Here is a 25,530-nt window from a genome sequence, read left to right as displayed (position 1 = left end):
CTTTGATCTCCCAGTATGGGATGAGGGTAGGGGGACGTGGTAAGAACTATGTATATGACCAGCTTGACGGGTGGAACTCTAAGATTTTCGGTGTATGGCCTCGAGGCGCTTCCTTGTGCATTGCACGCATCACGACTTGCTTCTTGCTAATGTGGGTCGTGCTGCCGTCTTGGCGCATAGACGGAAAATATTCCGTGCATGTAACAGGCTCTTGTAATAAACACCGTGTGAACAGTTCTGAGTGCTTCCTGGGTCTCACTCGGGGTGGAGGGGGATCGGAGACGAGGGAAGCAGATTGCTGCTACCACATTTTATATATATATATATATATATATATATATATATATATATTGTTACGGTCCACGGTTAAGGATGTTGTTTGCCGAGCGGAGGCCCCGCGGCCCTAACAGTTACCCCGACTAACCCGATTCCTGGACGTTGGCCGAAATCGCGCCACAGATATTCAATCTGGAAACCTCTAAAGCGACCGAATGTAAAGAGGAAGAAGAAGAAGACGTACGGAGGAATAACAGGTTTTATTAATTATTTTCACAAGCCAAGGCAAAGAGAGCAGTTGGTTATATACAGAAAATTGAAGGAGCAGACACACAGTGAAATCATTAGCTTACCTATACAAGCTTAATTAATAAACCCCAGGACAACGTGAAAGACAGACGGACGATCACACTTACACGGGGAAATGCAGGCCGGAAGGAATGGCTTGGAGATGGGTGGCTTTTAGAGGCAAGGAAGGTTCAGCGGGTACTGGGCACGGTCGGGCCAGAAGGCACCGCCGTCAAGAAGCCTAGCTTTGGTCCCAAACTGCGCGGGCGAAGTTCCTTTCTCCGTACTGCTGCCTCGTGCGCTCCTTGCGTTGCCCCGGTCCGCTTTTCCTGCTGCGCGGCACGTCTCACGGCGGCTCGGTCACACCTGCTCGTCTCCAGCGCATCTCCTGGACCCATCTCTGTAAAAGCTCATCTCGTAAAAGCTCATCTCTTGTCTCATCTGCTTGGGGAGCGTCCCGCGGCGGGCTATATAGGCCCCGCCCTTCACCCTTTGCGAACCTCCCCCAAGCGTTCTCTCTCCACCCTCGCAAGCCAAACCCCTTGTTCTGGGTTGGATGAGCGGGGCCGACTTACTCCTCCCCTCTATGACGAGGTGGAGACCCGCCTTTCTTCTTCGGCGTTCATATTGAGGTGAAAGTGTGATGACGTCACCACGTCACGCGGCACGAATGCGCGCCTGTGTCGTTGGAGGTACTGACTTCTATAAGGAGGCCCCATCACCCTCCCCCATCACCCTGCCATCACCCTCCCATCACCCTGCCATCACCCTCCCATCACCCTCCCATCACCCTTTATTGGACCATTTGACTTCTATAGGGTTGGTTTTCTAAGGCTTATATCAAGATATTAACTTATATCAAATAAGTCTTTTAAGGTGAAAGCGCGATGACGTCACCACGTCACGCGGCACGAATGCGCGCCTGTATCGTTGGAGGTATTGACTTATATAGGGCTGGTTTTCTAAGGCTGTAGGCCGCACCTCATTTTGTCAAAATAAAGTGGTATTCGGGTGGTTCCGGTATTTGGGACCGCAGGGACGGAAAGTGCAGGTACGGGGTGCTTGGCACTCCCCAGCCGGCCCGCTCTGAAGGTTCGGATCGGGACACCGGGATTCATTCCGGTCGCCCGGTCGGCCCGGAGGTGGGGGTGCGGGGCCTGTCACGGAACGTCAAAACAAACGGCCTGCCGGGGCCGCCCAAAAGTCGGGCGTGAGGGGCGCGTCCACTAATGGTATGCCTCTCGCTTCCCAGATCGAGGGCCACGTGGTCAGGAGAACCTCGTCCCTTCTGGTTGCCCTGCCGTCCCACCGGGAGCGCTGGCAGGGTGTACTTCAAACTAAGCTTAAGTGTCAAGTGTTAAGTTCCTCCTTGCCCTCGCAAGGGAAAGGCTAGGGTCGAGCTCTTCCAAATTTCCAAACACTAGAAATCGGACGTCTCAAATTAATTAACTAATTTGTTAATACATCTCAGTCGCCCGCGACCTCTCTAGCGCGGGCGTCGAACCAGTTCATTTCCGGGCGACCGGGCCGAGTATCGGCTCGGCCGTGGCCGAAGCCGTCGATTCCGCCGTAGCACGCTAACGCGTAGGCTCGCGCGTCCCCGGTCCGCCGGGGCTCCGCGGGTGTCCTACCGTGCCCACGTCGCCATGCTCCCTGAATAAGAGAGTCAGACGTGGTGCCCGGGGACGGAGGTCGCTGTCTAAACATGGTAGCGCTAGGCCAGTGGGACCGCCGGGACCCACGTGCACTCACAAGTTGTTCTGCGCGTGGGCGGCAGTATCAGACCGGGGCGCCCAAACGCTCCCAGGCTAAAGTTCATCCTGAAAGCGCCCACATTGTGCGGACAAACCAAGTCAAGGGCCACGTGGTCAGGAGAACCTCGTCCCTTCCGGTCACACTGTGCCTATCGGCCGGCCTCGAAGACCGAAATTGTGACGGTGTCACCCTTCATACTTCGTCAGTATGAAGAAGCGGATTGATAGCTGCATCTATTACATCACAGAGTATCCCATCTATCTAAATAAAACACACTGTGTCTGTGTGTGTCTGTCTGTCTCTGTGTGTGTGTGTGTGTGTGTGTGTGTGTGTGTGTGTGTGTGTGTGTGTGTGTGTGTGTGTGTGTGTGTGTGTGTGTGTGTGTGTGTGAAGGGGGGGGGGGGTTGGAAGTGTGTATGTGTGGAGCGGTGTGCGTGTGTGTGGGTGTGGGGGGGCGGGTGGATGTGTGTGTGTGGAGGTTGGAGGGTGTTGGGGTGTGCATGTGGAGCAGGGAGGGTTGTGTGTGTGTGTGTGTGCATGTGTGTGTGTGTGTGTGTGTGTGTGTGTGTGTGTGTGTGTGTGTGTGTGTGTGTGTGTGTGTGTGTGTGTGTGTGGAGGGTATGTGTGGAGGGGTATGTGTGGAGGGGTGTACGTGTGGGGGGAGGGGGTGGGGGTGTTGGTGTGTGTGTGTGTGCGTGTGTGTTAGGGGTGGGGGGGATGTGTGTGTGTGTGTGTGTGTGTGTGTGTTGGGGGTGGGGGCGGGTGGGGGGATGTGTGCCTGTGTTTGTGTGTGTGTGGATGGGGGGGCTGGGGTGTGCGTATGGAGGGGGGGCAGATGTGTGTGTGTGTATGTGTGGAGGTGGGGGGTGTGTGTGTATGTGTGGAGGTGGGGGGGGGTGTGTGTGTGTATGTGTGGAGGGGTGTTTGTGTGTGGGTGTGGGGGGGGTGGATATGTGTGTACGTGGGGGGAGGGGGGGTGCGTGTGAAGGAGGGGGGGGGGTTGGATGTGTGTTTGGATGTGTGTATGGGTGTGTGTATGTGTGTGTGTGTGTGTATATGTGTGGAGGGGTGTGCGTGTGTGTGTGTGTGAAGGGGGGGGGTGTGAAGGGGGGGTGTAGGTGTGTGTGAAGGGGGGGGTGTGGGTGTGTGTGAAGGGGGGGGGGTGTGTGTGTGTGTGTGTTTATCAGGGTTGTATCCAAGGGGGTTGTGTCAAAGCATGTCCAATGAAAGTGGGGTTGTATCAAAAGTGGGGTTGTATCAAAAGTGGGGTTGTATCAAAAGTGGGTGCGAGTAAACCGGTCATCACTGCCAGCAGTTTTAAAGTGGCAGTATATATATACATATATAAATAAATATATACATATATAAATAAATACTGTATATACATATATAAATAAATATATACATATATAAATAAATATATACATATATAAATAAATAAATATATATATATATACATATATAAATAAATATATACATATACAGTATATATATATATTATATATATAAATATATATATATATATATGTATATACATAAATATATATATATACATATATATATATACATAAATATATATATACATATATAAATATATACATATATAAATATACACATATTGGAGAACCAACTTCCGGTATATTTCAAAAGGGTGGTGTGCTCCATTGTGCAACGCTCCGCCATGAAGCACAAGCACCAAACAGCGTGCAGTAGTATTTTTTTCCTTAATTAGAAAACTAGCCGGACATCTCGGTTTGGCGGTTTGGCACATCTGCAACCTCTTCTCGGTTGTGCTTGTATTTTGGGTGGTGGATGTGTGGCTCGGGTTGGCAGCAACCGGCGCCAGGTTCCCATCTATTACCCATCTGTACATCGAGGCGCACGTAGGGGATCGAAAAAACATTGTATAGAGTTTACACAGAAAACCTAAGTTTAAAATCCTGCACGTTAAATACACTTGACAGGACCAAAACTGGGTTTGCAAATAGTGCCTCGACGTTGGGCCCACATGCAGAATGGACCCATAACTAAAATTGTTTTCTTTTAAAGTGTACACATGATATATCTCAATGAAGAATACAAGAAGACGTCATGCGTAGCACGATACTTGCAAAATCCGCCCTCCCCCACCCTCCCCCCCCCCCCCAAAAGTTTTCCATTGATACAGCAAATTGTCCATTTCATGAAGATTTAAATTTACAATCTTGATCAAAGCTCGGGTCAACAGGATGAAAAGTGACGATTTTTCAGATGAAAAATGAGGATTTTAGAAATTTGGCCCATGTTGACCTTTTGGCCTATGTTGACCTTTTGGCCTATGTTCACCTAAAATATAATTTGTGGTTGAATTCAGTGACCAGATATGCAAGTCCTCTTCAAATTTCAAGTCAATCAGATGAAAATTGAGGATTTTAGAAATGTGGTCCATGTTGACCTTTTGGCCTATGTTGACCTCAAATATACTTGGCGGTTGAATTCAGTGACCAGATATGCAAGCCCTCTTCAAATTTCAAGTCAATTGGATGAAAATTGAGGATTTTAGAAATTTGGCCCATGTTGACCTTTTGGCCTATGTTGACCTTTTGGCCTATGTTCACCTAAAATATAATTTGTGGTTGAATTCAGTGACCAGATATGCAAGTCCTCTTCAAATTTCAAGTCAATTGGATAATAATTGAGGATTTTAGAAATTTGGCCTATGTTGACCATTTGGCCTATGTTGACCTCAAAAATGCTGGATGGTTGAATTCAGTGACCAGATATGCAAGTGGTCTTCAAATTTCAAGTCAATCGGATGAAAATTGAGGATTTTAGAAGTTTAGCAAATTTGGTGACCTTTGGCCTATGTTGACCTTTTGACCTATTGACCCCAAAAACAATATGCTTCTTGCTTTTGACGAACTCTACAACTTGGTGAAGTTTGGTGAAGATCGGTTGAAAATTGTGACCTGTAGGCCGGTGACAAACAAACAGACAGACAGACAGTCACAAACACAACCGACCAATATACTTGAAAAATCTTCGATTTTGCAAGTAATAAACAGAATTTAATGTTACTTTAAAATATAATTTAAAAAACATTTCTGAACTGGTTATTTATTTATTTATGACAGTGCCCCATAACCATGTTGTCGTGTGTCAGTTCAGTTCCGACCAACACCCTTATGGGAGGTGCACTCGTAATTTTTGTGATGCCACAAGCTCTTCGTGAGAAAGTTTGATATGTTAGCAGCTCGAAATTTATAGCAAAAACCTGAATATGCAGTAACTCTACAATCCTAAAGATAACAATCTCCTCTTACAAGGACAAGGACCTTCAATGCAGGTATAGGCGACTGGTCTCATCAAAGTGTGTCCACGTATTCCCAAGTTTGTCCGCGCTCTGTTTTTTTGTTTTTTTTAATGTTGAGCAAGCAGGTCACCTGAACGTTTAAATGCGCAGCCCCAACCTCCCAGACTCAGAGCGGACTGTCTAAACATCACACCACCGAGTTTGGTTTGGGAACAAAATTCGTCCAATAATTGTCAAAACGAGTTAAACAGCAAATGGGGTTAAAGGTAAGAATCCAACAGGTACACTTATTCAGAGCACGTTGTTTACAGCTCGGTTAAACTTAAAGCAAAAGGATGGAAAAACAGTCGTTTGACTCGCAAGTTTTCTCACCCAAACAAGGTTCCGAATCCAGTGCTCAGGCTGTGCAGGAGAGACGTGCAACTGTTCCTCCATTTCCAGCGGTTGCGCTCCGCCGATTCCGGGATGGGAAGCGATCCCAAAAGGTATCTGAACACACGGAAAGCTCCGACGGAAGAGGCGACCACAACAACCTCAAATAACAGCTCCATCGCAGAGCGAGTGACGACTCGATCGATGGGAGACGGGACGAGTCGAGCAAAATTGTTAAGGAAGGGGCGGAGCCATAAATGACGAAATGGAAAAAGGCGGGAACGTTTCGAGTTGTTTTGGGAACCATTCAAAAAAGTGTATTAATCATACAAGCACCGGTACCCGCCCTATGGGCGGGCGGGGCTTCAATTGGGGGGCCCAAATGAAAAGGCAAAATATCAGAAGTTGAAGGTTTTTTTTATTTTAAACGATTGATATAAACATCCGTTAAATCATATCACATGCAAATCATCAAAATCTAAACAGTATTTGTAGAATTTTAATAAAAGCCACATCACTGTTCATATCGGTAAATGTTATTCCATCGTGTTTGGAAAAACTGGAAAATTGGGAAAAAATTGGAAAAACAATATAGCCTATTTTACTCCAGGAGGTCCCAGGATTACCCACTCAAAATTTTGTTGTGATCGGTTCAGCTGTTTTTGCGGTACCTGGGAGCAGACGGACGGACAGACATTTGGTGAATTATAGTAAGACTAGTGGGGTCACCCGTGGGAATCCCACGGGCATGGACGTGTGTGACATTTTGAGCGTCTGATGGAACGTGTTTTAATTGGCTTACCATGGCAGACTTGCCTTGTCTATTTGGATGATGTATTGGTCTACGCTCCCACATTTGAACAGGCTGCCAAAAATTTGTCGGAGGTATTTGTTGAGAGGTTAAGGGGTGCCGGGTTGAAACTGAACCCGTGCAAGTGCGAAATTTTTAGGAGCAGGGTGACTTACCTGGGTCACGTCATTAACAAGAGCAGCGTGGCCACTGACCCTGGAAAGGTAAAATCAGTAAAAGAGTGGCCCGCCCCCAAAAATGTAAGGGAGGGTAGAGGATTTTTGGGCCTCTGCTCTTACTACAGGAGATTTGTGGCAACTTTTGCAAAAATTGCAAGACCCTTGCACAAATTGACGAAGAAAGGAGCCCGATTTATATGGTCGGAGAGCTGCATCGAGGCATTCAATCACTTAAAACAACGTCTGGTGGAGGCCCCAGTTTTGGCATACCCGACGGATGATGGCAATTACATCCTGGACACGGATGCCAGCCAGGAGGGATTGGGAGCTGTGTTGTCACAAATGCAACAGGGAGTCGAGAGGGTTATTGCATATTACAGTCGGGCACTTTCGAGGCCCGAGCGAAATTATTGCGTTACCTGCAAATAACTATTCGCCCTACTGGCTGCAGCTGGACACTTTCACCCTTACCTTTATGGCAGGGAGTTTGTGATCCGAGTGGATCATGCCTCCTTGCAATGGCTTCTTCAGTTCAAAGAGATGGAGGGACAAATTGCAAGGTGGCTTGAGAGGCTGCAGCAGTATAATTTCACTGTGCAACATCGGCCCGGCAAAGCACATGCCAATGCAGACGCTCTCTCTCGGCGCCCCAGTTGGGAGGCACAGTACAAATTTTGCGATAGACAAGAAGCCAAGGATCCAATTGGGCAGGACCAAATTGATGCATGCCTATATGCAGCGAGAGTGACCAGACAAACTTTGCCACAACCCCCACCTGAATTGGGTGATGTGAATTGGTGAGAGAGTCAAAGGGAGGATCCTGTTTTGGGGCCCCTTTTTCATTGGCTGGAGGACAAAAGACCTTGGAAGGAAATTGCTCCACACGGGGCCCAGGTAAAGGCCCACTGGGCACAATGGCAGATGTTGGATTTGAAGGATGGCCATTTGTACAAGAAGTGGGTAACACCAACGGGCAATATAGCTTCCTGGTTGATAATTGTACCGGATAAATGAAAGGAAGTGGTTATGGGGCACGTACATGGGAATATGATGATGGGACATTTGGGCGTGGCCAAAACCTTGTCCAAATTGCAGCAGAGGTTCTACTGGGTGGATTTGGGCACAGACATTCAAAATTGGGTGAGATCCTGCGGCCCCTGCCACGGTAAGAAGGGACCTCCACGTGCGCGCAAGGCCCCGCTTCAGGTGTCCAACGTGGGAGCGCGGCTTGAGCGGGTGGCAGTAGATGTGGTGGGGCCCCTGCCAGCCACCCGCAGGGGGAACCGGTAGATTATGGTGGCAATGGACTACTTTCCCAAGTGGCCAGAAGCCTACCCATTGCCCAACCAGGAAGCCCGGCTGGTCGCTCAAGTTCTAGTTGAAGGATTCTTCTCCCGGTTTGGTGTATCCAGGGAGCTGCACACTGACCAGGGCCGGAACTTTGAATCCACACTCCTGCGGTCGGTGTGCGAGCTCCTCCAAATTAATAAGACCAGGTCGACCCCTCTTAGGCCTCAATCGGATGTGATGGTGGAGCGGTTTAACCAGACCCTTTTAACCCAATTGGTCCTCTTTACATCCGAGCACCAGCAGGATTGGGACGAGCACCTCCCCTTTGTACTGATGGCATACTGGACCACACAGCATGCGACCACTCGGTGCACCCCCGCCTTGTTGATGTTCGGTAGGAAGATGCGAGTCCCCACAGATTTGTTGAAGGGACAGTCACCAGAGGAACCGGGTGGACCATCTGTAGAAAGTTATGCTAACAATTTGACAAAGAGCATGGAAAAGGCTCACGAGTTTGCAAGGAAGCAAATTGACCTGGCTTCCTCACATATTAAATTGCGGTATGACGCTTGGGCACACTCACCTCGTTTCCTTCCCGGAGACCTTATTTGGCTCAACTGGCCCTGGAGGAGGAAGGATGTGTGCCCAAAACTCACCTTGCCATGGAAGGGCCCCGGGGTGGTGTTTCGGCAGGTGACTGATGTGGTTTTTAAAATTCAGATGGGCCCGCATGCCCTTTCACAGATAGTCCACGGGGATAGATTGAGCCCCTACCTATGTCGGGAGGCTCCTGGGTGGATTGGAAGGGTGCGGGGGAAACTAGGTGTGGTGAATGACACTCTTGGACCCGACCAACCTGCAACTGCCGGAACTTGAGGCAAGGACTTGATGTGTACTGTCCCAGGCTTCAGTACTTGCTTATGGAAATTGGGACATGATAATTTGGAATAGGTGGTGGGTGAGAGTGATGGCATGGCCAGTGAGGGGATTGGTATGTGTGCCACAAAAGTGTCTTGTGGGTGGCGTTTGTTTAAGTGTAGAGGTTATGGTGTTTTCATGTGGTCGTGAGGGTGGAGATGGAAATTGTGATTATTGTGATGTGTTTGGAAAATAAAAATGTGAATGGGAACGTCACATGTAAGCAGGCCATGGCAGCATCTTTTTGTGACATCTTCTATGGAAATATGTGGTTGAGAATTGAATGGCAGCAGGGGAGGAAATGTTTTTGTGGATTTTGTGGGTGGGGAAGGTGTGTGTGTCCGCAGGTATGGAAGAAGCTCTGGAGGAGCAGTGACTGCGGCCACCTCTGCGGTAATTGCCCCTGGCAGCCAGTGGTGTCTGGAAATTGTGAGCCTGTCAGCAGGGGGGGGGGGGGGGGTGTCTGTTTGGGCGCCCTGTGGCATGGAAGCCTTTGGCGACCCATGAGGCTGTGTGGAAGCCTGAGGCGACGAAGCCTGGTGTGGAGACCTCCCCGGCGGGACGACAGCATAAGGAGCTGTTTGGCTGTCAGGGGGCCAAGAGTTAAGGGGGGGGGAGGGTGAAGAAGCCGTAAGTCTGGCGACTTGTTTTGGACAGCGGACACTGCAGCCTGAAAACCTCCACTACCTTGCTTGTACGGTGCCTCCCCGCTGCCTAGTGGAAACGCACACACATGTGTTATGACGTCTATGCCATAGTCTTGCAGGGGGGTGAACTACAGGCCATGATGATTTTGTGTTTTGATGATTTTTGGAAGGTGTAGGAGTGGTTATGGGTTTGTATGAGTGAATGAGCATGAAATCCACCGAGCCATGTCACTCACCTGTAGCACCAGGACAGGGCCCATGGAAATTTGGGGTGCATTGGGATGGCCCCGCAGGTAACGTTGGGTATATTGTGGCATCCATCGGGGGATGTGGTCTGTAGGAAGGGGTTGTACAAATGTTTTCACTGAAATTTTGCAAGTTTGGTTAAGTTTTGTGGTTAAGATAGGTTTTTGCGTGTAGTTTTTGTCTTCCTGCCCCAGGAGTTAGGAGCGCGGACTACGAGTTTTGTACATATGTGAATTTTTGCTCAAGGGGGTAGAACGTTAAGGAGAATAGGTAAGTAGCTACGGCTCACTTCCCACAGCCCTCCTGATTTATTTCATAGGCTCATTAAGTGTGAGTCGGTAAGTGGAAAGACTGGGATGGTAGTGCCTGCAATGAACCTTGGGGGTCTACGGTTCTAGGTAGGGGGGGGGGGCTGTGTTACGTTTGTAGGGGGTAGGTAGTGATTAGTTTGGACCAGGTAGATTTGTATGGATTAGTGTGTTAGAGTAAATGTTAGGGGGAACCACACCTAGATGTCACATGTAAAAGTAAAAGTAATTTTGCATGTCATTCTCAAAACCGGTCGTTCCAGTTGTTGGATTCGACTCGGGGACGAGTCTGACGAGGGAGAGGGGTAGTGTTGCGGTTTTGTGTTTTTGCAATAAAGGTTAATTTTCCCCCTCATAGTTTAGTCACACTAACCATGTAGGCTAACATGTAGGCTAAGTCACATGTAGGCTAACCCCCGCTCTAGCAAAGAAAATGGCCTTAAAATGCATGTTGTGTTGTTGTGTATAGTTTAGTCACACTACAACACATAGCCTCGCGATAGTTCAGTTATTTCATAGTAAATTGTAAATGTAAGCATAGTCCTTTTCCTGTGTTAGTTTTGCGTTGAGTAGAAAAATGAGAGTTAGGTTTCCCTCCAATGCTTTATGCCGCCTCGATACTTTGGCTTTGGCGCGAAATGCCACGAGGTAGGCCTGGACACGTCGATCAAGGGTGAAGGAATGCGGGGAAGGAGTGACGGTAAGCACGAGCCGCCAATCAGGGCTCAAGGAGAGTGGCTTACGACTGTGGCAAAGGCGTGGTTTGGAACATTCGATGCGGACTAAGGGCGGGGCAATATAACCCTTTGTGAAAAGCCCCCACCTCAGTTCTGAGGAGAGAGGTGCTTGAACAAGTTATGGGAGAGGCGCTTGACAAGTGAACAAGTTCTGAGGAGAGGTGTGCTGAAAGAAGCCAAACGAGTTTTGAAGGAAGAGGCATTTGAACAAGTTAATTGCTTGGTTGAGCTTGAGGCGGATCCTCTCTATTGAGTTACGCGAGTGAAAGCGCGCCGCTGATTAATAGCGCTGTGAGGAACCACCGAGCTGTGCGAGAAACGTGTATATTTTCCCGCCTGCCTGCTCTGCCTTTGTTCGAGAGACGCGCTACAAGGATCCCTCCCGCCACCTGCTTGCCTTCATCGAGGAACGTGCTGTGACCGGGGAGGGCCACGCCGGGCGAAGCTGTTCCTGGACGACCAAGCCGGCGCGTTTAGCGCCTGAACATTTCCTTTCTTCATTTCCCCCTGTGAGTGTGAACGGGCCCGTGTCTGGGATCAGGCTAAGACTGTTTACGTTCTGCCCTGTGTCCTTTCTGCTTCTACCAATCCTTGTGTAAATAATAGTTATTAAACCTGTGTTCTTTCTTCTATTCGACCGTTCCGTCATTTCCATCTATTGACTAAGCGTGGTACGAATAAAACCGCTCGAATCGGGTTCCAATACCAGATAACTGCACGGACCACGTGGTACGCCATCCGCTTGGACGTACTCAAATTACGCATGGTTCATGCGAGGCTTGATCCCCGCTTCTGCAGCGGCGTAGATACTTAGGTACGTGCGAGAATTGTCCCGGAACCCTACCCTGCGTCTGCCCAGGAGGGGCGATTCAAGTCTCTCGGTTGCGATGACCCAAAAATAACAAGGGGCTTAATCTCCCCTTGGTAAGGGCAGGAGGGTCGCGTGAAAACCGTAACAATATGTAACCCATCTCTCCTCTCCAACCCCTCGCTCCTCTCCAATTGTAATAATATAATATTAAAGCCCATCATCATTCTACTTCCCCTCCCCCTATCACACCTCCTTCGGTGATGAGTGTTTGTTGCGGGTCGACTCCATCTGGTTGAGGCTCATATGGGGGGTGTACTCCTTGATGCGGCACCCTGTTAAAATGATATTTTATGGCATTCGGTGGATAGTTCGATTATTTACCAATTCACAAGGCAGGAGTGTGTGCGTCTGACGTCATTAAATTTCACGTTGGAGGGAGGTTGTCTGAATTGGGGACATGCTGTGAAGTCAGCACGCAAATCTGCTCATTATTTACACACCTGTGCGTGCGTATCGCAAAAGCACGGCTTGCTCGACAGTGGACGATCGTATTCCCCACGCTCCATCCCCTTACTCCTCCCTTGCCCCACCCCTCCTCCTCCACCCCATCCCCTTTCCTCCCTTGCCTCACTCCTCCCTCTTTCCCTGCCTCAACCCCCTCTCCTCTACCTGTGTTGCCTGTCTTACCTGCCTTGTTGTACCTGTTACCTGTCTTTCTCTGCCTGTGTCCCTTTCTGTCCTCCCCTCCTCCCTTTCTCCTCCCCTTCTTCTCCCTTCCTTCTCCTCCTTCGTTCTGCCCCTCCTCTTCCCTTTTCCTATCCCTTCACACCTTGTTTTCTCTCCCCTTCCATTTTTTTGTTTCTCTGTTCTATCACCTCTTCTCTTTACCTGTCTCTCTTTCTCCCCCCCCCCCTCCTCCCTCCCCCTTCCTTCCTCCCCCACTCTGCCTCTCTCTCCCCCTCCCCTCAAACCCTTATTGAAGCCTCTTACTATGTCCATATCTCATTTTTTTCATTTTCCTTTTCCTTATCTTCATCTTTCTCCCTTTCAGTCTCATTTCCACTCTTTCTCTCCTGTTTTCCAGTCATTTTTTCCCCTCTCCTTGTTTTTTTAATTTTTTTTCAAATCTTTCAAATTTCAAATTTTTTTTATTTTTTTTTCTCACGGTTACAGCTCATGAAAGAAGGGTTGATCTATATATACAATGATTTTGTCACGTGGATGTAATGACAAATGTATAATGCTTATACAGGAAATGTTTGTTGTTTTAAATGGATGATTATGATTATGATTCATAATGATTAGTATGATTAAAGGGTACGAATGGTACCACGAGGCTTTCCGGTGTTAAGATGATTGCAATGGCATAAAGAAGAGCTTAGAGAAGAGCTTCTTACAACAAGAGCTTTCAAGCCCTATAGGATCAGTTGTGAATTACAAGCAATAGAGTTAAAATTGCAGGATAACTATACATTTCAAAATAATTTGAGTATGATTGGATCAAAATTGTCAATACTTTTGAATTGGTTATGATTTTGTTGGCAAAACATTTTGAGATGGTTTTTACAGAATTTTAATTGTCAAGAGGTTTGGGTACAATTAAAATTGAGACATTTTTTTCCCAATGAACTGTCTCATATCTGTCTGATCAATTTTGGCTGACTGTCTCACGAATGAAGGATAAGTTGCCTTCAGTGGCTGCAGATGTCGAATTCTGTGATGTAATAGCCGGGCAAAATTGAAAGATATGTCAGATATGACCCACGAAACCATGATCAAGAAAGAAACCATGAATTCCTCCCTTGTTCAACATGGATTGGTGTTTGATGTAATTTATCCCTTTCATCATTCATCTTTTTCCATTCCCCCCCTCCCCCCCCCACCCCCCCCCCCCAGCCCACCAAAAAGTCTGGTGGGTGGTTTGTGAACAATGTAGATGGTAGGGTGTGGTCCAGATCAGCGTTATACAGGGTTTTTGGGGGGTTTTGTTGACCTGAATGAGGTAGGTCTTGCCTGGGGTGGAAATATGTCCGGGAGGTAAACGTTAGTTTTCTCTGAACCATCAGGCATGGCATGAGATGGCATTGCCCCTTGCCCATGAGATATCATATCTCAATTTTATTGTTTTATTATAAATCAATATTGATATGTTATGTAGGTAATATCACCATTGTAAGGAGCTAAGGAAACAGCAATCAGGGATTGTGGACCCTTGCCAGGATGTTTTTCAGTGATTTCAAGATTGTTGTGTTGACACAATTATGGTGCCTATACCATGTGATCAATGACATGATTGTGATTTTACAAAATTGTACAGGTGATGTTGCACGTGTCATGAAATTTTCCTCTTATTCGTATTAACGAATGCAGAGAAAATCAAAATTGTTCTGTGCAGACAGACAAACATACGGGTTTAAATGTAATATCCTCTTTTGATGGATTTCGTCCGAATCCGTCCATATGACGAGTGGGAAGAATATTTCGCTTCTTGAAGGGCCCCCAGGAAGCGATTGATTTAAATCCCTTCAGCTGTTCTAAAGTTATTACATTTTTCCCGAACTTGACCTCTGACCTTTGACCTCTTGATGCAGTAATCCAATCAGTTCATATTTGCATCATATATACTAATACCAAGTTTGTTAAATTCCCATCACTGGTTCACATGTTGGCCGGGTAACAATTTTTACTTAACATGGAACTCTTGAACTTTTGACCTCTTGACCTTAAAATCAAATCAGTTCGTCTTTACCTTATTTTACATACCTGCACCAAGTTTGACTTGAATCCCTTCAGCCGTTCGCAAGTTATCACGATTACGAAAACCTATCACGGACAGACGGATGGACGGACAGATCCACCAAGTTTCGTCCGAATCCGTCCATAACTTTTTGAGATTTCCTGCTATGTATCGGTTTTAGCCCTAGCACTCAATGGTGAAGAATCACTTAAAAAATTAAATAATGCTCATATCCGAATCCATATTCAGATCTTCACCAAAATTGAATCGATTAGTCCTTGTCGCACAGACAACATCTCCACCAAGTTTCGTCCATATCTATCCACAACTTTTTGAGATATCGTGCTATATATCATTTTTTGCCCTATCTCCCAATGGTGAAGAATCACTTCTTTCTTTTTTTTTTTTTTTTTTTTTTTTTTTCGTATACAAGATCGAGGCTCGTGAAAGAGCGAACATTAATCACACAGAAAGACAAACCGACACATGAAACATATAACATCGGGAGCGGTAGACAAGATGGGGAGAGAGGGGGAAGGACACAAACACAACATTTGAGAGCAGGGACCGAGAGACGTGGAGACATCGAGAGATCTGAGAACGGGCGAGGGCTTGGGGGGAGGGGGGGCATGGGAAGGGGGGGGGGTGGGAGAGGTATAAAACATATGGACACTGCCACGACTTCCAGGAAAGAAGTTGGAATTTCAAACAAGGTGGATCTGGGGTGAATTAGCGGGGGTAGAAAAGATCAAGGTTTTGGATGGGGGAAGATAAGAGATGGTGGTGAACAGCTGTTTTAAAGACCTGGAGGGAGGAGTGGGATTGAAGGGAGTGAGGGAGTTTGTTCCAGGGGTGGGAGAAAAGAGGAATGAAAGAGTGAAGGTGAGCAGAGAGCCGAGATTTCGGCAGTTTAACCATCAGAGGGTTGCTGGCAGATCTTGTGCGACCTGTAGGAATATTTGGGGGACAGAGCACAGAGAGAGCTGGGGGTGCAAGGCCGGAGAGGAGTCGGTAGAAGACAGAAAGACCACCTACCTGCCTGCGGTGAGTGAGTGAAAGGCCCTCAGAGATAGCTTCATCGCGGGAGATTCCAATAATTCTGAAAGCTTTGGTTTCAACAGCGTGAAGCCGAGCTAGTTGTGAGGCAGGAGCACCAGCCCATAGGGGAGAACAGTATTCCATTGAGCTGCGGATGAAAGCCTTAATAATAATAATAATAATTCATTTATTTTGTATAGCGCTTTTCCAGAAGCCCAAAGGCGCTTTGACAGAGTGGCAAACATAATGCATAACAATACATGAAAACAACAATTGCAAAAAGACAAGAATCAATAGGGAAATATTTAAAGCAAAAGGAGGGAGAAGGAGAAGAGATAGTCAGGGGTTAAATGCTGTGGGTTGAATGTTGAATGCAGTGTTGAATAGGTGGGTCTTTAGTGATGTTTTGAATGTGGTGAGTGAGGAGGAGTCTCTGATGGTGTGAGGTAGTGAGTTCCAGAGGGTGGGAGCAGCGATGGAGAAGGCCCTGTCCCCCCAGGATCTGAATTTGGTCCGGATGGAGGGGGTCAGGAGGTTGGTACCAGCAGAGCGGAGGTTGCGGGTGGGAGTGTGTCTGGAGAGGAGGTCAGCCAGGTAGGATGGGGCCAGGTTATGGAGGGCTTTGTATGTCAAGAGGAGGATTTTGTACTGGATTCTCTGGGGGATGGGGAGCCAGTGAAGCTTGTAAAGGACGGGGGTGATGTGGTCACGGGTCCGGTAATGGGTGAGTAGACGGGCAGCGGAGTTCTGAATGTATTGGAGTTTATTGGTGATTTTTGAGGGTGAACCATAGAGGAGGCTATTGCAGTAGTCCAGACGGGAGGTGATGAAGGCGTGGATGAGGGTTTCTGCAGCCGTGGAGGAGAGGGATGAGCGGAGACGGGCAATGTTTTTCAGGTGAAAGAAGGCTGACTTTGTGATCTGTTTAGTGTATTTGTCGAAGGAAAGGGTTTGGTCAAAGATGACGCCAAGATTCCGGATGTGAGGGGAGGTGGATACTGGGATACCGTCGATGTTGAGGGCAAAGTTATGGGTGGATTTTGTGAGCGTTTTTGGGCCAATGATGATTATTTCAGATTTATCACAGTTAAGCTTGAGGAAGTTGATTTGAAGCCAGGATTTTATTTCAGTGATGCAGTTTGTCAGGATAGAGTGGGTGTCGGTGGAGACGGACTTGGTGGAGATGAAAAGCTGGATGTCATCGGCGAAGCAGTGGAATTGGAGACCATGACGGCGGATTAAGTGACCGAGCGGGGACAGGTAAAGGATGAAGAGGAGGGGGCCAAGAACTGAACCTTGGGGGACACCTTGGGGGAGGGGAGCAGTGGGGGATTTGCAGTTATTGATGGAGATGAACTGGCATCTGTCAGAGAGGTATGATTTAATCCAAGAGAGGGCAGTGCCGGTAACGTTAAAGGTGGATTCAAGTCGGGTGAGGAGGATAGTGTGATCGATGGTGTCAAAGGCAGCGCTGAGGTCGAGGAGGACGAGAATGTTGAGGTTGCCAGCGTCAGAGGAGAGGAGAAGGTCGTTGGTGATTTTGAGGAGAGCAGTTTCAGTACTGTGGTTGGAGCGGAATCCGGATTGGAATGTTTCATACAGGTTATTGGCAGAGAGATGATGTTTGAGTTGAGTGGCTACAGCGCGTTCCAAAACTTTTGACAGAAAGGGTAGGTTGGAGATGGGTCTGAAGTTGTTTAGGGTGTCAGGGTTTAGACCAGGTTTTTTTAGAATGGGGGTAACAGCAGCAATTTTGAGGGAAGGTGGGACGATGCCTGTAGACAGGGAGGAGTTTATTGTTGCAATGATAAGTGGAGAGAGAGCAGGGAGGGAGGCTTTGACAAAGCTGGAGGGGATGGGGTCAAGAGTGCAGGTGGCAGTTTTCATTCCTATGAGGAGTTCAGAGAGGTCAGTAGGGGAGATTGGGGAGAACCGAGACAGGGGATGGCAGGACAAGGGGGGGCAGGTGGTTGGAGGGGGAGCGGGTGCGGCGGTGGTCAAGCTGTTGTAGATGTTGTCAATTTTGCGTTGGAAGAAAGAGAGGAAGGAGATGCAGTTGTCTACTGTGAATGACTGGGTGGTGGTGTTCAGGGGGCGGAGGAGTTTGTTTATTGTCGAGAAGAGTGCTTTTGGGTTTCCAGAGCCAGAGTGGATAATTTGAGAGTAGTAGGCAGAGCGGGCGCGGGAGAGGGCATCTTTGTAGTGTTTTATGTGGTCCTTGTAGGCTTGGGAGTGAACTGTGAGACCCGTTTTATTGCGGAGTCTTTCAAGTTGGCGAGCACGAGTTTTCATCAGGTGGAGTTCAGGGGTAAACCAGGGAGCAGAATGGGTGAAAGAAACTGTTTTGGTTTTTACAGGTGCAAGCTGGTCAAGGCAGGAGGAGAGAGTGTGGTTGTAGTAGTCAGTGAGGTCGGAAGGGGTGTGGAGGTCAATGAAGGGAGAAGTGGACATTTTTTCAGAGAGGGTGGATGAGAATGAGGTAGGTGAAAGAGCGTTTAGCTTACGGAAGTTGATTGTGCGATAATGCCTTGGTGTTGGGGCGGGGATGTTGATGGTCAGAGTGATGGCTAAGTGGTCAGAGAGGGTGAGGTCGGAGCCATAGAGATGGTGCAAACTTAATCCAGTGGAGCAGACAAGGTCCAAAATGTGACCACGGATATGGGTAGGAAAGTCGACGTGTTGAGTGAGGTTAAAGCAGGTGAGTAAATCAGTGAAGTCAGTGGTTATTGTGGAGTCAGTGGAGTCCATGTGGATATTGAAATCACCAAGGAGGAGGATTGAGGGGGAGAGGGAACATAGCTGGGTCAGAAAGTAGGAGAAGTCAGACAGGAATGATGGGTGTGGTTTGGGAGGGCGGTAGACGACAGCCATGACTGACTGCGTGTGACCAGAGAGTTTTAAAGCCAGGTGTTCAAATGATGGAGCAGATGAGATGGAGATGAGGTTGGTCTTGATGTCTTGACGGTGGATAACGGCAATTCCACCACCTCGGCCCTCCGAGCGTGGTTTATTGACGTAGGAATATCCATTGGGTGTGGTGAGGTTAAGTGTGTAGTAGTCCAGAGGTTGTTGCCAGGTTTCGGTGAGACAGAGAAAGTCCAGTTTGTTATCCAGGATGTATTCGTTCAGGATGAGGCATTTGTTGTTGAGGGACCGGGTGTTGAACAGGGTGAGCTTGATGTTGTTTTGAACAGCAGGGATGAATTCAGGTGATTTAGCCAGGGTTCGTAGGCAGGAGGTGCGATCGTGTGGGTTGCTGTGACCAGGTGCGCTGGGACGAAGAGTGAGAGTGCGCTGAGCCGACCAGAGGACGGGGATGGAGTGACCTGATTGCAAATAAACAAACTTACGACCGGAGCCACGGTGAATGTACCTGGGTCGTCGGAGGAGTCCATTTGATTTGATGGCAGAGATGCATGATGGGGTGGAGCGGGTATTGAGCAGAAGAAGCCTTGCGGCGGAGTACCTCAGAGCCATGCCAGGCAGGAGCGAAGGGACGAGTACGAGGCCAAGGTCGAGGAGGCAAAGCGGAAAACGCAGCGGCAAACGCAGCGGCAAACGACTGCAGCCGCTAATCAAGACCACAGCGGCAAACAGCCACCGCCGCAAACAACGGCCACAAACAACGGGAGCGGGCCTGAGGAAACAGTGGAGGAGCCGGGCAGGCGAAGCCAGGAGCAGAGCCGGGACCGAGCAGAGGGCAGACCCAACGGTCAAAAATCCGCCACGACCACCAGAAAAGCAAACTATGTACAATGGCCCAGTCGGAGAAGCGGCGAACAAGTAACGCCAGCGTCCTCTCCAGACCGGACCGGAAGCGGAAGTCCATGTATGTGGCCTTGTATGTGGTGAGGAGCTCAGGTGTGCCGAGGAAGGACTTCGCACGACAGAGGATGCCCAGTCGGCGACTGGCTTTGGAGGCCAGCTTGGAAATGTGGTTTTCCCAAGAAAGATCATGGCAGATAGTGAGACCCAAAGGCTTGAGCGACAGAACTTCTTGGAGAGGATTGTTGAGAAAGTAGATGGGAGGGTTGTCCAGTCGATCTTTTCGGAGAGACATAGTAAGAGTGTGAGATTTGTCAGGATTGAAAGACATGTTCCACTTGTTTGACCAGTCTGTGATTTTGTCCAAGTCTTCAGAGAGTGAGGAGGCTGCAGACTGCCGATCTGAGGGAAGAGGCATGGAGCGGCAGAGAGTGGAGTCATCAGCAAAGAGATAGAGAGGATTTTCAAGAGAGTCAGAGAGATCATTGATGAAGACCAGAAAAAGCACAGGGCCCAGAACACTGCCTTGGGGAACTCCAGCCTGAACAGGAAGAGGGGATGAGAGAAACCCATTCAGGGCCACACGTTGACGACGACTAGAGAGGAAGTCCGCCAGCCATGCGTGGAGATTTCCATGGATACCAAAGGAGGAGAGTTTGGTGAGCAGAGCGGGGTGCCAGACCGTATCGAAGGCACGTGATATGTCGAGGGAGACAGCTCTAATTTCCTGTTTGGCATTGAGGACCTCCATCCATTGTTGAGACAGCAGAAGCAGCATGTCCAGAGTAGAGTGACCTGGTCTGAAACCAAATTGATGATCAGAGATCAAGCCATTGGAGAAGAGGAAAGATTTCATATCCGAAGCAATGATGGATTCCATGACTTTGCTGATAATTGGGAGAAGGCTGATTGGTCTGTAGTTGCTAGGATCTGTTTTTGCACCTTTTTTGTGCAAAGCGGTGATGTTGGCTGATTTCCAAGCAGATGGCAGTTGACCTTGAGCAAAAGAGAGGGTGAAGAGAACAGAGAGAGGGTGAGATAGAGCGGCAGAGCAGGATTTTAGGACCCGTGGGCTGATGCCGTCGGGTCCAGTTGCAGAATCAGAGTCGAGGGTTGACAGAAACTTTTCCACCTTGTCAGGAGGAAAGGACACGGAGTCCAGGAGCAGCTGGGTACGACTGGGTATGGTGGGTACAGAGAGGGATGGGTTTGGGACACAAGATTTAGAGGCAAACACAGAGTTGAGGCATTCAGCTTTTTCACATGCGGAGTCAGCTGTGTAGCCGTTTGAGGTAAGGGAGGGGATGGAGGGGGAACAAACACCAGAAACGGATTTGACCAGACGCCACCAGGATTTGGAAGAGGGAGACAGATAAGACAGTTCGGTCTTGAGAACGGAGAGATATTGTTTCCTGGCTCTCCTGAGGGTGGACACACACTTGTTTCGGGCTTTGTGAAAGGAAATGAGATTTCCTTCCGTTGGATTTGCTTTCCAGGAGACTAAGGCAAGTTGTTTCTGGGCAACAGCCTCACCACAAGATTCCGTGTACCATGGATGGGAGGGAAGGGTATGACAACTGAAGACGAGATGGGATAAATCTGTGCATGAGAGAGAGCAATTTACTTTGGAAGAATTCCCAGGATGAGTTGATGTCAGAGGCAGTAGAGATGGTAGACCAGTCCAGATGATTGATGGCTGCTTGAAGACCGTGCCAGTTGGCCTGAGTGAAATGCCAGACTCGTCGACGCTGAGCAGGCTCCCTGAGTATGGTCAGAGAGATGTCCACTTTAACAAGGACATGATCAGATGATCCGATTGGAGCAGAAGAAGAGCAGCAGACATTTTCAGGGAAGTTAGTCATAACCAAGTCCAGAAGAGAAGATGCTCCATTGACTGAGATCCGGGTCGGGAAATTGACAGATTGTGTCAGTCCCAGTGAGTCGCAGAAGTCCTTTGCTGAGGAGCCATGGCTGGTGAGAGAGGTACCCACACCCAGCCAACTGGCATGATGACAGTTGAAATCACCACATATGAGGAAGAGAGAGTTGAGATGAGTAGATAGAAGTTGGTCCATATTATCAGGCAGCGAGATGTAGATGGAGTCATCACTGTTTGGTGGACGGTACAACACACATATGAACAAGAGGTGGGAGCGAAGGGGAAGCCGTAGCCAGAGGTATTCCTGGGGGTGAGGTGGAGAGAGTGCAGTGCAGGGCGAGTGAGGCAGAGAGTTTTTGATAAAGATAGCAACCCCACCTCCAGGACGAGGCTCAGGTCTATCATACCGGAGGAGGGAGTAACCCAGGAGAGATACTAAGGAATCAGAGACATCATGAAGGAGGAAAGTTTCTGTTAAGCAGATCACGTCTGGTTTGACAGAAGCAACCTGTATGGAGAGATCAGTTAAGTTTGAACGAAGGCCCCGGGTGTTTGAGGTCCATACCGTTAATGAAGAGGAAGGGGGAGCATCGGATACAGAACAGGGGGGAGGAGGGGTAGGGTAAGATGTGGAAGAGGTGGAAGAGGTAGGGAGAGCTGTTGAAGGTGTGTCAGAGATTTCAGAATAGCTCGGAGAAAGGGAAGGATGGGGCGGACAAAAGGTTTGATGGTGATTGGGTGAGGCACAATGAGGTGTTATTTGAGGAGCGGGAAGAGCGAGGCAGAAGGTTGGGGGAGATGGAGGTGAGAGTTGGAAGGGGGAAGAAGCGGGGAGGACGCTTTGAGGAGGGGGAGTGAGAGGGGGGAAATTGAGAAGAAATGAGGGTGGGGATATTTGAAGGGGAGGGGCGAGGGGGGAGTTTGGGAGGGAAGGGACAAGGGGAGGGATTTGAAAGGGATGGGATATGGGGGAGATTTGGAGGGGAGGGGTGAGGGAGGAGTCTAGGAGGGGAGGGGCAAGGGGGATTCTTGGAGGGGAGGGGTGAGGGGGTAGTTTAGGAGGGAGGGGGCAAAGGGGGGAGATTTGAAAGGGATGGGTGATGGGGAGGATTAGGAGGGGAGGGGAAAGGGGGAAGATTTGAAAGGGATGGGTGATGGGGAAGATTTGGAGGGGAGGGGTGATGGGGAAGATTTGGAGGGGAGGGATTATGGAGAAGATTTGGAGGGGAGGGGTGAAATTTGATTTTAGAAAGTGTACGATTAATGGGAAACGAACATTTATTGCAAAATGAGTTTCTTGTGACCTTCGAGTTAAAAATACGTTTAAGGAGGCTGGATGGAGAATGGAGTGCAGGAGAGTTTAGGGAATGTAGAAAAAAGGCACTATAGGAGATGGAATTTTTTTTTGGGATGAATAGATTTGGTGAGCAAGTCGAAAGCAGCCTTTTAAAGAAGAAGAAGAAAAAGGTGTTATAATATATGACGGAATACATAACTTGAGGGGAAAGTGTAAACATTGAAGGTTAATAACAGTGAAAACTATCTGGGGAAATGGGGGAGAAACACGTGGTCGAAGAACGAACGAACGAGTAAGAATGAATAAACGAATGAGAACAGAGAAGGAAATGTTTTTTTTTTGGTTTTTTTGAGTTGGGATTTACACAAGGAAGTAGGCTATGGGGTGAAAAGACTGGGAAAAGCAGAGAACAAAAGTTATTGGAGCACAAACGACGGACCGCTGAGAGAAAAACAAAGCCTCAAGGTTGTACACTGTACAAGGCCTCAAGACACGACACGAATTAACACGATTTTCAATACAGGTATGAAAGATTTGCACCGAAAATCTTCCATGGGACACAATATACGTACACACACCATAAAATAAATACAGTTATAACGAAAATACAAATGGGAACGATTACTTAACTTCGATTTCAAATCGCTCGCGACGCGGCAAATGCCTTGCTCGTGACGTGGCAAACAGACGATTAATTTATGAAAGATAAACACCGAGAAACTTCCAAGGTGCACACTATAACTTCACACACCGAAAGATAAATACAGTTTCGACAAAATACAATTGTGAACAGACTTAACTTTGAAAACGTGGAGACCGTGTGGAGCTTTGAGAATCCCTGCCGCCGTCTCCAAGATCTCGCGAGATCTCTCTTCTCCCTCCACTTTAAAAAAATTATACTGGCTGGATCTGAATCTTCACCAAAATCTACTCATTTCCTCCTTGTCACATACACTACCTCTGTCAAATTTTGTCTCAGATGAGACTCAGATGAGATTTGTTACCTGTATGGTCCGTGACCGTCAGCTGTGGCTGTATGGACATGTGGCTCGTTTTCCAGATGCTGATCCAGCTCACCAGATACTCTCAGCAAGTGAGCCTCGTGAGTGGAGGAGGCCAACGGGCTGGCCACGTGCCTCGTGGTTGCAGCAGGTTGATCGGCATCTCAAGGAGATAGGGATGGGCCAGGCATCAGCCTGGGTGATGGCCAGACAGAGGCCCCTGGAGTACCGTCGGAAAGTGGATGCGGCGACGCGCTGCTCCGGCACAACCTCCCATACCTGACCTGACCTGACTTTTCTTCAACTTTGTATATCAGTCTTTTCACATTTGTGGTGCATTACCCTTCTCCCTCAATAAATGCAATCAAATAACAGGTTTAATATAATAATAATAATAATAATGACAGCAAAAACAACGGCAGCAGCAATTGTCATCTCACAATTGTTTGGTGAGGCAGAACAATAGTTTTTGTCAAAATTGATATGAAGTCTCTGGTGCCATTCCCAAGTTGTCCTGAGAAGATGTTGATGGTCCTGTTTAAACCACTGCAGGCCACATGGGGATGATTTGCCTATGTGGTACTCAGGAGGGAATTCCAGGGTTTCGATGCAGCTTTGATGAACGTGATGGCAATATTCCTCCAAGTCAGGATATTGTGTGACTTCAAATATAAACCCCAAGTTCTCAACCTCTCCCTCCCAACCACAAGTCGAACCCCCCCCCCCCCCCCCACACCTCACCCCCCCACCTCACCCCACCAACCCCAAGTCCTAACCCACCCCCCCTGCCCCCACTTCACCAACCTCAAGTACGGCGTTCATCCACAGAGGGATTGCAGGTACTGTCAACGACAATAGGGCAATATTGTACAACAAGTTGAGAACAGGTAGACAGGAAATACAATTGAAATTGAAAATGATTTGATAAACAGTGACGTACTGTAAAACAATCATGGATTGCACATTAATTCCATCGGGTACGGTTCAGGCGTGACATGGGAAGTTCTCTCATCATTGTGACATCCGTCCATAAAAACACCACATACACCACAGAGGTGGCACCTGCAGGAAAGGAGAGGGGTCAATGGAGAAAATGGAATAAACAATGTTACGGCGGCCAATCGGTCCAGACGCACTAGGCCGGACTGAGGGCCTATTCGCACTTTTACCTAGCTAGGTACGTCCGAGGTCGATCGGGTGACACGCCGGAATTGTCCGTCACACCAAGCCAAAGTGGTGACGAGAGTGGTTTGTCATGCCCGGTGGGAGAGAACTTTAGAATGGATGATAAATTGTCCTGTACAATCGTTCCTTTATAAGACTTATAAAGCCGAACGGTTTTACTGATCGTGCTGACTCGAAATAAATCAATGGAGACCCTGTAGATTCATGTGTCTATTTCGTGAACGCGGAAGGGAGGACGACAGCATTTTACACAATAATTATATTTACAATGAAATACGCGCCCCGGGTATCGTACAAGCAAGCGGAAGGTCCTTGTCAAACTAGCCCTTATCGGGCCTATCAAACTTACCGATCAAAACTTACTTATCAAAAACACCTGTAGTCATGGCTGGAAACTTCCCAATCAAAAATGCAGCAATGATCTTCAAAACAGGTATACGGTCCAGGGCTCTCGCCATGATAGAAAATGCCCAGGCGAACTTCATGGTCAACTGGAAAAAGAGAAAACAATGCAGTGAGCTGTGAGCCGGCCGTCCCATCTGCCAGACCTCCCCTCCCCTCACCTCGCCTCATCTCTCCTCACCTCACCTCACCTCACCTCACTTCTCATATCTCCTCACCTCACCTCCCCTCTCCTCATCTCTCCTCACCTCACCTCACCTCCCCTCTCCTATCTCCTCACCTCACCTCACCTCCCCTCACCTCATCTCTCCTCACCT

General features: G+C 48.3%; 1 protein-coding gene and 1 long non-coding RNA gene across 2 annotated transcripts in view; both read right to left on the bottom strand.

The window, feature by feature from the left end:
* Window positions 1-6,184, bottom strand: part of LOC137417423 (uncharacterized) — a 31,281-nt gene extending 25,097 nt beyond the window's left edge. Inside the window, exon 1 of the long non-coding RNA XR_010982430.2 lies at window positions 5,984-6,184. This is a non-coding gene — a long non-coding RNA (uncharacterized LOC137417423). The remainder of the gene's footprint in view (window positions 1-5,983) is intronic.
* LOC144892686 (uncharacterized) overlaps window positions 1-25,530 on the bottom strand; it is a 451,569-nt gene that overhangs the window by 401,464 nt on the left and 24,575 nt on the right. The gene's annotated exons all lie outside the window — the stretch shown is intronic.

The sequence above is a fragment of the Myxine glutinosa genome, chromosome 6, assembly GCF_964187855.1.
Source record: "Myxine glutinosa chromosome 6, kmMyxGlut1.1, whole genome shotgun sequence".
Taxonomy (NCBI): Eukaryota; Metazoa; Chordata; class Myxini; order Myxiniformes; family Myxinidae; genus Myxine; species Myxine glutinosa.
Note: the sequence above shows the minus strand (reverse complement) of the source record. Positions and strands in the feature narration are given on the sequence as shown.